This window comes from Dama dama, chromosome 4 (assembly GCF_033118175.1).
Source record: "Dama dama isolate Ldn47 chromosome 4, ASM3311817v1, whole genome shotgun sequence".
In the NCBI taxonomy this organism is placed as follows: domain Eukaryota; kingdom Metazoa; phylum Chordata; class Mammalia; order Artiodactyla; family Cervidae; genus Dama; species Dama dama.
In genome coordinates, this window is record NC_083684.1 from 35,196,136 (window position 1) to 35,209,246 (window position 13,111).

General features: G+C 40.9%; 1 protein-coding gene across 2 annotated transcripts in view; it reads right to left on the reverse strand.

Moving 5' to 3' along the window:
* The window catches only part of CDH8 (cadherin 8), a 393,451-nt gene that overhangs the window by 364,495 nt on the left and 15,845 nt on the right, over nt 1-13,111 (reverse strand). The gene's annotated exons all lie outside the window — the stretch shown is intronic.

The window sequence follows — 13,111 nt, forward strand, 5'->3', positions numbered from 1 at the left end:
CCTCACCGAGTCTCACTTTTCTTCCTCATGGTTTTGGATTCTCTGTTTCTGTGAAGGTCGCTCACTGTCTATTAGTGTATGTTTTCTGTATGGAGGCTCCTCTCTTATGCTGCAACAGTTAAGTGACTTTCTGTCTATAATTGAGGCTTTCTCTCTTACTGTCCATGTGCTGCTTGGTCCTGTTCTTTGCATCTCTTTGACCCTGTCTCATCACCCCATTCTGTGTGTTTACGGACTTATGTGTTAGGGCAGGTGTGCTCTATGTTTCTTGTTTGGTCTTTTCACTGCAACTTGTATCTTTCCTTCCACTCATGAGATGAAGGAAAAACTAGGAACACTGAAATGCATTCCCAATAGTTTGGTTTGGATGTGGAATTTGGTTTCAGCTATTTAAAAAAAAAAAATAACAGGTATTTACAGCATGAATCTGAGGCAGAGGGGAAGATGAGGAGAACAGAAGCTGTAATCAATAGGACCAACCATTGCAAATGTCTAATGATTCCTGAAAAGACTACACAAGGCTGATTACAAATGTCCCTGCAAAGTCAGGGTCATATTGCGAGCGTGAGCCCTGCCAAAGTAACACTGCTCTAAAAGGAAAAATCACAAGACAATGTACAGGCCTGCACACACACACACACAAATACACAAAAGGCAAACTGCAATGAGAAATCCATTTATACTTTTGGGTTCCCAGAAGCACATAAAAAAATAAAAGCAAAGAAAACTCCACTATAAATAAACCTGCCACATTCTAAATAAAGCCTTTGACTGGCTGGGGAGTCTGGCTTTGCTTGGAGGAGTTACAGGATTTGGTCATCTTTAATAGCCATGTTTGCTCTTTCAGCAAATTACTTTTCCTCACAGAATCTGCTAAAGGCATGAGGGGGTTATTCTCAGTGGTCAAAGTGCACCCGTAGCAAAGGACATGACCAGAAGTGTCCAGAGGAAGGTCACTGTGATAAGAGCTAGCAAGGAAGAGATGAAACAGAAAAGCACAAGTTCATTTGGAAAGAGATTCTTGGAGCTGCAAAAGGCAAATGGAGAGAAGGGAGGTCATGCAAGAGAGCTAAGTAAATTACAGATCCCACCCACAGATCCTCTGTAGTACTGTCCACCAGTTCAGTTTTCAAGTGCACAGGGAATTGTTACTAAATTATTCAGTATTAGCACAATTAGTTCAAGCAACTGGAAGGTACAATTCTTCTGTCTTCTTTTAGCTCCTATCTATGCATGCAAGATTTTCTTTTCCATTCCATTCATCTATTCTACTCTTCTTTCTACTGTTCTGGCAATTCTCAGTTCAAAAACACACACAGAAAACTGCCCAGTTGTGGCAAAGCTTCCAGAGAACTAACTTAATGATACAGCTCTGGAGTACTTAAGAACTTCGCCCAACTCAGAAAACAGCAAGAATCATTTCACCATAGTCACCTAACCAATGAGAATTCACTTCAGTTCCAATGTCTCAATTGCCTTATCTGCAAAATGGAGACAACTACGTCTTTAAATATATTTAATGCACAAAGTAAGATGTCTTAAAGACTCAATAAAATTATTCTTCTCCTCCTACTACTCCATCATTTTTTCTTCTATTTTATCATCATGACCATGTTAAAGTGTATCTGTAAATGATAGAGCCAAAAAAAACAGATATTGGGCTGGCCCCTACATTTGGAGAAAAACCCACAAATCACTTTGTACATGGTACATGGTACCATCCCTGCGTAGGCCCAGACTGAGGCAGTTTCTCTCTCCATAAAGGAAATAAAACAGAGGCACCACATGCATTAGCCTCAAGGATATTTTTTTTCCTTCTCTCAAGAGGTTTGTATTCACTCCTGTCTCTTACTTCCAATGCATAGAGAGAGATTTGCAAAGAAAAAGGTGTAGCGGCTTTGCAATTGAATAGAAATCTCTAAATGTCTATTTACATCTTACTAAACGCTTTTTTTTCCCCCATTTATTTTCACCAGTTGGAGGCTAATTACTTTACAATATTGTAGTGGTTTTTGCCATACACTGACATGAATCAGCCATGGAGTTACATGTATTCCCCATCCCGATCCCCCCTCTCACCTCCCCCCGCCACCCCATCCCTCTGGGTCTTCCGAGTGCACCAGCCCCGAGCACTTGTCTCATGCATCCAACCTGGGCTGGTGATCTGTTTCAAAAATACATCTTACTAAATGTTTTAACGGAGAAGGCAATGGCAACCCACTCCAGTACTCTTGCGTGAAAAATCCCATGGACAAAGGAGCCTGGCTGATTCAGAGCTGGACACGATTGAGAGACTTCACTTTCACTTTTCACTTTCATGCATTGGAGAAGGAAATGGCAACCCACTCCAGTGTTCTTGCCTGGAGAATCCCAGGGACGGGGGAGCCTGATGGGCTGCCGTCTATGGGGTCGCATAGAGTCGGACACGACTGAAGTGACTTAGCGGCAGCAGTAGCAAACGTTTTAAACAGGCTTCCCAGGTAGCTCAGTGGTAAAGAACCCACCTGCCAATGCAAGAGACATGGGTTTGACCCCTGGATCTAGAAGATCCCCTGGAGAAAGAGATGGCAACCCATTCCAGTGGGGAATTTTTTTTTTATTTTAATTGGAGGCTAATTACTTTACAATATTGTGGTGGTTTTTGCCATATGTTCACATGAGAGAATAGCACTGAAACATGTATATTATCATATGTGAAAGAGATCGCCAGTCCAGGTTCAATGTATGAGGCTGGGTGCTCAGGGCTGGTGCACTGGGATGACCCTGAGGGATGGGATGGGGAGGGAGGTGGGAGGGGGGTTCCGGATGAGGAACACATGTACACCCGTGGCTGATTCAGTGGGGAAATTCTTGCCTGGGAAATCCCATGGGCAGTGGAGCCTGGCAGGCTAGAGTCCACGAGTCACAAAACAGTCAGGCACTACTTAGCGACTAAACAACAAACCTTTTATATCTAGTCTTGAGACCGTACCTTGATTAACCCCAGTGAGCCTCACGTTTCTCATCGGCCAATTGGGGTGGCGACCTAGCACATCGAGCCCCTCCTCTATGAGGTTCAAATGTGACAATGTGTTTCCAAGATTACAGAAACAAGTTCTAAGAATACCATGCCTAGGTCTGATTCCTGGCTTTATCACTTGTACACTATTTGTCTAACTTGTCTAAACTCTAATGCAAATGACTCTTCCTTTCAGTGACTCTCTCCAGATCTGGACATGGAAATAATGGTAGCTTCATCACATTGCTGTGAGGACTGAACGAGAAAACATCATAAAGTGTCTACCACAGAGTAAACATTCAATAGAATTAAGATGCCTTTGGCCAATGTCATCAAGTTCACAATCTCAACTATACATTTAAGGGGGAAAAAAAATCTATGCAACACAGCCAGATTATTTTTTTAAGATTAGAGAGAAATAGAGATAGGTATTCAGTATTTTATTCTCTGCTGTTCCCCCAATATTCCTCGGCCCTGCTGGTTCATTTGGATTCCACTATCGTCTCCCATGGAAGCCCAGTGACCTTTGTGACATCTGATGCTCTTGCAGATTTCAGAGCACATCTACCACATTGTGGTAAATAACACCGGAGAAAAAAGAAGCCCACACATCTGAGCAGGAAAAAGTTCCTAATCCAGCGTGGCGGAATGGGGGCGGGGGGTTCCAGGGCAGTGGCCTCCTGTCCTGTCACCTGCAGTAGAGCGGAGTCCCATCTGCAAACTGATGCTACAGCCTGCGATGTTCAACACCTACCACACAAGATCGAGGCTGCCACCCACAACCATGCCTAGAGCTCTTGCCAATACCAGCTCCAAGACTTTTCTTTGACTGAGTTGTATTCAAAATTTACTCTGTCTACAGATAGCAAAAGCCATGACTTGCACTGTCCCTGGCTTGATTGATTGATGATGGATTGATTTCTTCAGAAACAAGTTTTCATTTTAATGCTTTCTTGGGCGTATGAGTTCCCTGGGGTTTATTTTGAAAATGCAGATTGTGACTCAGTAAGAATGAAATTCTGCATTTCTCAAGTGAAGATGCTGCTGTTGGTCAGCAGACCCTCACTTAAACAGAATGAAGTGTGCTTTAGTTCTCCTCCTGTTATGATGTCTAAAATGAGTTCGAAATGTTTTGAAATGTGAGTGAGGCAGCTGCTGCTGATGAGAAAGCATATCCCTACTTTAACGAACGAGTCAGATCTTTGAATATTGACAGCAATGTCATATTAATATATTTCAAAATATTCAAGGTCTCAGTTAGAAACAGGAACATACATAATCAAATTACGCCAAGGAGTGAGTGTGTATGTGTGTGTGTGTGTTGTTGTTCAGTCACTCAGTTGTGTCCAACTCTGCAACCCATGGACTGCAGCATCCCGGGCTTCCCTGTCCTTCACTATCTCCCAGAGTTTGCTCAGACTCATGTCCATTGAGTCGGTGATGTCACCCAACCATCTCATCTTCTGTTGTCCCCTTCTCCTCCTGCCTTCAATCTTTCCCAGCATCAGGGGCTTTCCTATGAGTAGGCCCTTTGCATCACGTGGCCAAAGTGTTGGAGCTTCAGCTTCAGCATCAGTCCTTCCAATGAATATTCAGGGTTGATTTCCTTTAGGATGGACTGGTTTGATCTCCTTGCAGTCCAAGGGACTCCCAAGAGTCTTCTCCAACACCACAGTTTGAAAGCATCTAGTCTTTGGCACTCAGCCTTCTATAAGGTCCGATTCTCACATCCAGACCTGACTACTGGAAAACTTATAGCTTTGACTATATGGACCTTTGTCAGCAAAGTGATGTCTCTGCTTAATACACTGACCAGGTTTGTCATAGCTTTTCTTCCAAGGAGCAAGTGTCTTTTAATTTCATGGCTGCAGTCACCATCCACAGTGATTTTGGAGCCCCCAAAGATAAAGTCAGCCACTGTTTCCCCATCTACTTGCCATGAAGTGACAGGACTGATGCCATGATCTTAGTTTTTTGAATGTTGAGTTTTAAGCCAGCTTTTTCACTCTCTTCTTTCACCTTCATCAAGAGGCTCTTTAGTTCCTCTTTGCTCTCTTCCATAAGGGTGGTGTCATCTACATATCTGAGGTTATTGATATTTTTCCCAACAATCTTGATTCCAGCTGATGCTTCATCCAGCCCAGCATTTTGCATGAACATACACAGGTAAGGGGTGAATTTAAGTTAACTATATGGAAATAATATATACAGATGAAAAACGCTGAAATGTTAGAGAAATTGCTGTGTGGAAAACATGTCTGGCCAAGCCAAATGAGATCCTGTAAATCCTATAAAACTCTTATCTTTCTTAAATAACATAGTATCATAAATAACATTTCTAGGCTATTCTCATTTATTGAAAGGTTATAAGCAACACGCAGGCTGACTGCATTACTTAAAGACTCCAAAGATAGTTCCCACCTTTGAGGTCAAATACAAAATCTTCATAAGATAGTTTCCCATTTGAAGGCCAAATCCAAAATCTTCATTTTTCATTAATATGTGGTCTGTTCCAGGGAAATGAAACTTATTTAACATTCACTCAGCAGAACAGCAAGGCTGTGACTGTTCTTTCTCTCTTTATCATTTTATAAAAATGATTAAATATTGCTGGCACTTTAATTTATTAATCGATGAGATTGAATTTCCAAGAGTTTAATAAGGTATGGTTTAGAAAAAAAAAAAAAAGATCCTACTTACCAAATGAGTTTCACATTAAATCATGGTCTCCAAGAATTTACTATGAATAGATGGCATTGTTTTTTTAAAAAACTGAGGAATATAACACTGTCATTTATTTTTCTCTCATTTTGCTATGTTTTAAAATGTAGTAATAGCTTATAAAATAAAATGTAGGAAAATTAATAAAATAAAAGCCAATCCAACCGCATGTACTGAAGAAAAAATGCTTTAGTATATTGGTATATTTCCCTTTATTGATTTGTGGTACAGTTATTAATGGGGCTTCCCTGGTGATTCAGACAGTAAAGAATCCTCCAGCAATGTAGGAGACCCGAGTTCAAACCCTGGGTTGGGAAGATCACCTAGAGAAGGGAAGGGCAACCCACTCCAGTATTCTTGCCTGGAGAATTCCATGGGCAGAAGAGCCTGGTGGACGGTAGTCCAGGGGGTCGCAAAGAGTTGGACATGACTCAGCAACTAACAGTTATTAATATGAATTAATGTCAGGAATTAATCCATTTTGTTTTTAATAGGTTACATGATTATTATTTACTCATTAAATAGAATCACACATTTTTGATTTTTATAATCATGCTGTTTTCAATTAGGCAAATTTTTATATCAGAAATAATGGGTGGTGGTTATAGATACAATTAGAATTCTCCTTACAATAGGTTTTAAAATCAAAAGTATTGACTATATGAAAACTGTTGAATATGGTTGATCAGACTGATAGGTACACAGAAATTGACTTTTTGTTAATGTTTGATTATATTATCTTATGTACCCATATATATCATAATAGATAATCTATTAGATACAGGTACTCTATTCATATCACATATATTTTGAATTATATTCTCTACACATATTAAATCTTGCTTCTGATATTTACTCAGTTGCAATCATGTTCCCATGTTCTACATTTTAACCATTTTGGGATGATTCATACTACTCTGCTGTGTAAACACAAAAGGAAAACCTTCCCAATTGTGCAGCCTCTATGTCTGCCCAATTCTTCTCTCTGAGCTTTGGCCCTACATTAGTAGTAGGTATCAATTCTGTTTGCTTTCTTTTTTTTTTTTTTTCCACATTGACTACCTCGATGCCATTTATTCATAAAATAGGGTTACTTAATCTGGCTTTTTCAGCCATAAACATAGACTTACTAGTATTTTGCTTCAAGTGGGAAAAGTATGTGTCTCAATGAGAAGACTCTTAAAGAAGACCAATAAAATGTAGAAGACTCTTCTTGCAAGAAGTCTGCATGAATTTATTTTTCAAGACATCTACAGAGACGAGCAGATTGCACACACTCTTACCTGGCCCCTTGGTAAGGAACAAAGATACAATTTGCGGTCCCCAAGAGAGGCTGTGTGACTTTTCCCTCCAGCTACTTTTGTAGCAGAAGTGGGAAAAAAAGAAAAGAAAAGAGAATGAAAGTCTGGGGGCTACCAAGAAAAAGAATTAGGAGATGACTTGGGATTTTACTCATGGAGGAAGTCAGCTAATAGACGGTGTGCACATGTGCATGCATATGTGTATGCATGTGTGTGTGTGTTGAGGGTTTCTGCTAACACACATGACTAATACTACTCCAGTTTTTTTTTATATCAGCACCAAAAGATTTCCAACAGCCCTGGGATGCCTGTTATTTTTAAGTCGGGACATTGGGCAAAAGGCAGACAACCCTTGTTGTTTGGCCAGATTGAGACGTGCAATGCTGACTTGCATTCCTGCCAAATTACTGGTGCACAAGGCTCTATCTGAGTAGGCGGGAGCTTCACAAAACTGACAGTGAATTGTTCTCGCAAGGCCGAAGATACAATTTGGCTGCGGCTGCGCAACCCATGCTCTTAACATGCAAACGACCAGCAAAAATAATGGCATGTCAAGTGCAATTTTCTCACCAGCCGCTGACACCGCAAACTGTAATACAGTGTAATTATTTAGCATCCCGTGTCCTTCATACTAAACACCACCCAAACGATTTCCAAGTTACGGTGAAGAGGGAAGGTTAGAAGGTCAATTTTAAAGAGAGAAAATGAGTCAGTGACTTGGAGGGAGAGAATTATAAATAGACGTGGCATCACCAATGAGAGTTATATCCAAATAAGGAGTTGCTCAGAAATCCAGGTAGGAGGGGAAAAGGGAGGAAAGAGAGCTGAGGAGTTTATGTAAGAAAGAGGCTATAGGAGAGATCTCTGACCACCTGGAAAGCAAACCATAATTTTTTCCCCAAAAATAAAAGCAGTCTGAGGAACAGTGGATCACAGAACCACAGAACAAGAGCTCAAGGAACTTGGGCCAAAAATCAATCGATGTTGCACACATTTTTTATATTGCTTTCTTTTCCTGTTCCATGGGGATTTGTAACTTAAATATAATTCCATAATCCACTATACAAATTACAAGTGAGGAAATTGAACCTGAGAAGTGTTGCATGGCTTTCTCTACCAGCTCCTTTAGAGCAGATGGGAAAAAAGACAGAAGCCAGATCTCCAAGAGATTCTTGCTCATCTTTCTACCTAATTCCAAAGATTTCAACGCAAGCTCTCTGTCTCCCAGTTACCCAGACCCAGTCTCAGCTCCTTAAATGGCCTTGTGCACATACGATGTCTTCTGTGTCAATGTTGTCTTTTTCAGCTCTGCACCCTGGTTCCCCTGGTTATGGCAACCTTTAGGGAAGCGTCCATCATCCCACCAAACAGAATAGCTTCCTCTGTATGGGCTTCCACACCAGAGTACTGACCTCAGTTTTAACCTGACATATGTTTTTGTGATTGTTTTCTTAACATCTGTCTCCCCCTAGTAGCCCATTCTGATAGAGGGATGGATCTATGTTTGCTTAGAGCTAAGAATCCATAGATAAGAACACTTAGGAGATAGTAGCTGCTCAATAAATATTTGCGGAATGATCTGATCAATCACCCTCCTGACTCTCAGGCAAGAGCTTTCAGGATGACATCAAGCAGCCCAGCTTAAAGAATCCATGCACATTTCATCCCAAGGACGATATTTTTATCTCAGTTATAAGATTTATGAAAAACCACCATGGGTTTTCCATCTTTCTTTTCTAAGACCAGAAAAAATGAGAATATAGGGTGAAGGGTGTACCACATTATTTTCTTCCAGAACTGGCAGAGAAAATCAACACAGGAGGTTCTGGGCAGTATAGAAATCAAAGTATTTATGTGTATACCAACAGGCTCTGAACTACCTTACTCCACAGAGAGCTGGAGGCAGGAGTGGAGTCTGTTTGGCTGTTATTTGTTTTTTCAGATATTCAGAAAGATTTTTGGTCTAGTTTGTGACATAAGTTTCTAGATGAATTGGAAGATAATGGAATTTCCAGGCTGCACTGCTTCATGCTACAGGGGACAACCTCCATAGAGAAGAGTCTGCAGTCTTTATGAAATGACTTGTTTTAACAAATTTGTTGTTGTTACTTAGTTGCTAAATTATTTCCAACCCTTTGCAACACCAGTGGAGCGCAGCCTGCCAGGCTCCTCTGTCCATGGGATATCCCAGGCAAGAATACTGGAGCGGGTTGCCATTTCCTACTCCAGGGGATCTTCTCCACCCAGGGATCAAACTCATGTCTCCTGCAACACAGGTGAATTCTTTACCACAAAGCCACCAGAGATTCTTATTACTATTGCTATTTCAGAGAAAGACTTTTAAAATCAATGCCTAGAAACAATGTTTAAATTACCTAGCAAGTCCCTAAAATCCCAACAAAAGTGGAGAACATGAAAGAAAAATACTATTGATATTAAAGCTGATTTATCTTATTTTATAAATTCCTCCATTTTTAGATGAATTATTCATTCACTTATTCATGCAAAATATTTACGAGCTATCCCCCATACACAGACAGAGTTCCAGGTTCTGGGGATATTCAGTAAAGAACAAAGAAGACAAAATCCTTTTCTTTGTAGAACTTACATTCTAGTAGGTGACATATCAGAAACAAGATAAGGTTTGGAGACGTGAGATAGTGGTCTTCAGGAAGGAATAAAAATAAAGCATATCAAAGGGTTTGAAATATCAGAAATGGGACAGTTTTATTTTAGACAGAATGGGGCAGAGAGGGCTCTGTAAGAATACAAAATTCAATTTCTTTTTAATTCAATGGGACATATATAGGCTTAGGCTGCTTCTGATTGAGGGGACCCTCAGTTATCCCACCCTATTCCCATGACGTTGCATAAATCTTTCCACCCGGCAGAGGCTCCTAACTTGCTACTCCAGCCCACACCACTAAGCTAAAAGACAGTTACCCTTCAAGACACATGGAAATAGCAACCATCACCTTCATCCTAAGCAACCTGGGCTCATTGAAAGGGCCCGTCATTAGGCTCCCAGAGTCCTAGCTCACCTAGTGATGTAGTTGTGCTTTCTTTGTCCATCACTCCAACTACCCACACACACGCAAACACACTTAAGAATACAATCATGACTACAATATGTGCAGGCACTATGCATGCCTTATTTTAGTCGTTCTTATCTACTTGTGTTTACCTTATCTGGCTAACCCTTGAGGAGCTTGGTTACTTTCCTAGGGTAAATATCCAGAAAGTGGCAAAGCCAATACTCAAACCTCCGCAGAGTCCAGCTCTAAGACTTAGTTTTTTCTCTGCATCCAGCTGCCTACCAATAGAGTGAAAACAGAAATGAAGGATGCGAGGGTGTATGTGAAACTCTGAAGAGCCAATCACTCCAAAACTGACTCTGCCCTTGAGCTTGAACTCAGTCTGCCAAGCCCGAGGCTCCCACTTTGGTGACTTGCAGGAGGGCCTTTTAAAGAGCAGGTATGCTCCTGAGTAACTACTGTTTCTCAGCCAGTTCCTGGGGAGAAGCTCAGCGATGAAGCAGTTCAGAGTCAGACGTGGAAGAGCGTTCACAGAGATAAAATGGTATAAAGCACCGGTGGGCACCCCGATATGGATCATCCCCACACTCAGCCTGCCTCATCACCTGCAGCAGTCACCTGAAATGCATTTTTAGGCTCTGCTACAACCTAAGTCCCTCAAAGGCTAAGCCATAATAACTCAGGAGCAATTTTTTTTAAGGGGAAATATACATGACTGGAAATGTTTGCAGGAAAAGTTCTTCAGAAAAGAGGATTAACTCAGTCATTTAGGAACTGGCCGTGTCCAGGACTAGAGCAAGAGGAGTTCATCAAGGATCAGAATCACCTTGGCCATTTCAAAATCCTAGGGTTCGGGACTTCCCTGACAGTCCAGTGGCTGAGATTTTGTGCCTCCAATGCAGAGGGTGCAGGTTTGATCCCTGGTCAGGGAACTAAGATCCCACATGCTGTGCAACACCGCCAAAAAAAAAAAAATCCTAGGGTTTACTAGCAACATTTCTGTCCTAACAAGCATAAATTTCTCAGTCACTGCTGCTGCTGCTGCTTCTGCTAAGTCGCTTCAGTCGTGTCCAACTCTGTGAGACCCCATAGACGTCAGCCCACCAGGCTCCTCTGTCCCTGGGATTCTCCAGGCAAGAACACTGGAGTGGTTGCCATTTCCTTCTCCAATGCATTCATGCATGCTAAGTCATCTCAGTCGTGTCTGACTCTGTGAGACCCTATGATCAGCAGTCCACCAGGTTCCTCTGTCCACTGGATTCTCCAGGCAAGAACACTGGAGTGGTTGCCATTTCCTTCTCCTCTCATGTACTATTACGTCACAAAAGGATAGTAAACACTGCATTGTTTGCCTTTCTCTCTATTGCTACATTTAAACAAGGGAGGTAAAATTAGTCATTAGATCCTGAAGCCAAAACAAATCCCAATTTAATTACTTTTTATATTCAGGTAAAAATGTAAAGTTCTTCTGGGGATAGCAAGTTTGTTTATATTACACAAGACATCAACAGTGTGATAGATCTCCATAGAGTTAACTAACAGAAAACAGGCAGAAAATATCCATCAATTATGTATGTGTGCATGTATTGTATATCCAGAATTTCCTACGGCATGAAAATGCCTTGTCAGAGGGCTGGATAAGAAGTCTGAATATCCAGAAAGTAAGAATTTAAGAACTCTGCATTCTATACTCAATAATTCTTAAGTGCAAATTATGGTTTAAATACATGGTAACTAGTCACTAAAATGTAATCGGATGCAGTGGATAAAATTACGGCCTTGGGAATCCCCAACTTGATTCAGATTCAGATCATTTACTAGTGCTACGATCTTGGTTTGCTTTATTAATCCAAGTCTCAATTTCTGCACTCACCAAAAAAAAACAGAGAGAGAGAGAGAGATAATGTGGTCAAGAAGCCCCTGTGTAAAACCCACTGGGCCAGATGTTTTGCAAATGAGAACTTTTCACATTTAGAAATGTTTTAAGGTAGATAAACTGTATAATAAGTAAAACCTTCAGCAGAGTCTGGGGCAGTAGCCTCTAATCAAACACATTAACATTTCTGCAGGGAAATATATGAAGTCACAGTAATGGGATGCATTACGACTATAAATAGCCTCCAGTCAGTTCTGCCACCTGAGTGTGCAGCAGGCATACAAAAAAATCGTTTTTGTATTTTGACAAAGAAAGGAGCGGAGATGTGTTTTATTCATATATTGTTTGTATATGTGTATATATGCACACACAAACACCTATATGTATACATGGTGGGGAGGGAGCTACTGTTAGAATCAATCGGGACTGTGCCCACAGCGTGCTTTTATAATAGCGCTCAATACAAAACAATATTGACCAGAATGCAAATTCCTTGAAGGCAGGAGTCATTGGTTTGTTCATCAACAGGCCCCTATACACCTAAAAATGTGTTTGACTCAATATTACATGTTCTCCAAATGATTCCTGACACCACCTCCTTCAGATTTCCCTTGCCCAAGTGAAACTACATGAAATGAAAAAACATAATCCTTGGGGAGGCTCAATCTGCTTTGCAAGACAATGAGGTGGAAGCACAAATGGGATCAGAAGTTTCCAGTGAGACACCAAGTCTTGAAGCTCAATATTTAATTTTTTTTTTAAATCACTGCATTTGGGAAACACATAGTATTGGCATGATTCACTTTTGAGTCTGACTTATCAGGAAAATCAGTACTTGGCAGGCTCATAATTGGAATTCTACTTACGATGATGGTATGTGCCCAAATTAACAGAAGTTTATGAATAATTCTGAGGAAAAAACATGTATAGTCTTCAACAACCCACAGTGAGACTGTGCAAATCAGGGAGTGCCTATCATCAGAACAAGGAACACCTGTCTAACTTGCCAACAGCAAAACAAATGTAAACCCAGTCTAACACATACGTGCACATGCACATCACCAACCAAAACTTTGATTCTATCCATTTGATTCCACCTGACAATGAATAAATCAGTATCCTATTGCAAAGCCACTGAATGACCATAAGTGCAAGGCATGGCTAAGCACCCACTCCAAGA